This window comes from Peromyscus californicus, unplaced genomic scaffold (assembly GCF_007827085.1).
Source record: "Peromyscus californicus insignis strain IS unplaced genomic scaffold, ASM782708v3 Scaffold_9__1_contigs__length_137607984, whole genome shotgun sequence".
Lineage (NCBI taxonomy): Eukaryota > Metazoa > Chordata > Mammalia > Rodentia > Cricetidae > Peromyscus > Peromyscus californicus.
The window spans coordinates 133,659,053-133,661,250 of NW_026294617.1; positions in this window are offsets into that span (position 1 = coordinate 133,659,053).

Sequence of the window (2,198 nt, forward strand, 5' to 3'; positions counted from 1 at the left end):
TCAAACTCAGAGATCCTCCTGCCTCTGCCTCCTGAGTGCTGGGATTAAAGGGATGTGCCACGACTGCCCAACTACAGTAAACTTCTTAATGTTGAATGAAATATAAAAACATATATTCAAAATATGGTTGACAGAACTCAAAATTGAAGAATTCTATGGAACTTGAAAATAACAAAAATGTTAAACCCACAATAACAAAAGCAAAAAAAAAGAAAGAAAGAAAAGAAAAAGAAAGGAAGTAAGTAAGAAAAGCCAATCTTTACAAGTCCAAAGTTGGCTGGTTGTCAGTGTATTGGATCTTTTAGAATGTGCTGTCAGGCAAGATGTGGGCAGATGACATTTTCCAGCTTCATCCATGGAAGGAAGAGTACACCAATGTAATATTTTTTTCAGAAGCTTAAGGTCCTTGAATTCAAGTGTTTGGATTTGTTGAATATTATTAGATATTTATCTACATATTTTAAGCAACTTTAAAAATAAAGTATAATACATTTTTCAGTATGAATTTTCTTTAATATATACTGTGTTTAGTAACATATATTGGCATCTTCATATAAACAATACTTATTTGAATCATGGAATGCCATATAAATAACTAAAGGTTTGATAGGGTTCTTAAATTGGGTGAAAAGATGGCTCAGCAATTAAGAGTAAACACACAAACAACATTTTTTAAAAATTTCAAAAAAAAAGTTCATAGAATAGCTGAAAAATAGAAAGCTTAAAATATTGTGGAGAAAACTTTTGTCAACTTCAAGTATTTTAAAATATAGTTTTATTTATTAAGAATTCATACATATAAACGACATATTTTGGTTAAACCCATCCTTAAGTCACTGCCTCACAAGTTCCCCAAGCCTCTCTCACTTATTCCCATCTTCACAGGATCTTTTATTTAAACCACCGAGACCAGTTGGTGTTAACAGATGTTCATGAATCTAGGGCCATCCACTGGAACATGAGCAACCAACCTGAGCTGTATTGCTATAGCCATACATTGTGACGAAAATAAAACTTACATTCTAAGAGACTGGGACTTTTGCTGAACCTCATAATAGACGCAATAATACATCTTGAGGTCATTTAATACTGATAGCCTACTGAGAACTCAGCCTGTTTGTTTAACCTGCCTTTAAGAGAACAGTGTAGCAATCAACCTTACTTGCCTTGGATTTCCCATGTAATCAGCTTTTACAACCCAAGCTAATGCATTGATATGCTTTTTATACTTCTGACCCATAGTCACACATATATGTACATATGTTATAGTAATAAATTCTGGAAGCAGCTAACAAGTTGGAAGCAACCTTATAAAATGAATATCCAACAAAGTTTTTGAAGACAAAATATGGATGTTGCTAGTATCTCTCATTCTTTTTCCATATAGTGCTTTCTATGGTGTTCAGTAAAAGAGAGAGAGCAAAATACTTTGTTAGGGATATGGACACACACAGAAAGAGGAAGGGCGCACAAGACAGTATTTGGCATGGGATAGATTAAAACTCATGCAACAGGCAGACATGGACAGTGGAAGACAGGGAGAGAAATACAATTCTAATCTTGTAATTTTATCTCACTCTTGGTTAAATAACACCAAGGGGGAGTGTGTTTTAATTTCTTTGATGAGCCACTGACACATTTGGGGTACTCTGAAGCTATTATTAGTGCTTTCAGACAGATACAATCCTCAGAGAAAACTAAAGTTCCTTTTCCCAGTATCCATCAACTGCCAACAGATCCTCACCTGGAGTGTAGATGCACAGTCCCTCTCAATTCATGTTGGAATGTTGCCTGGCTTGATCTTAAGTAGGTCTGTGTATTCAACCATGGGTGCTATGAGTTTACGTGCATGACCTGCCTGCTCTGTCTGGAAGGCAATCTCTCTTCAGTCTCCTGCTACCTCTGGCTCTTTCATTCTTCCCACCTTGTCCTGATAGAGACTCCCCAATGTATGATGGCATACTCTACAGTCTTTTATTCTCTGCAGTAGAGACAGTTGTTTATCTCTGTGTTAAGCAGCATCTTCTCAAATAAGAAGCTTCTCTGATAAAAAATGAGAGCTGCACTAACTTATGAGTGCAATGAGATATATTTTGAAGGTAGTTTGATTTTGAGTCTATTTAGTGACATGATAGTAACAGGTTCTCCCACAGGCTTGGGACCTTCCAGTCACAGGTTCTTACTCCACTTCACGGTAC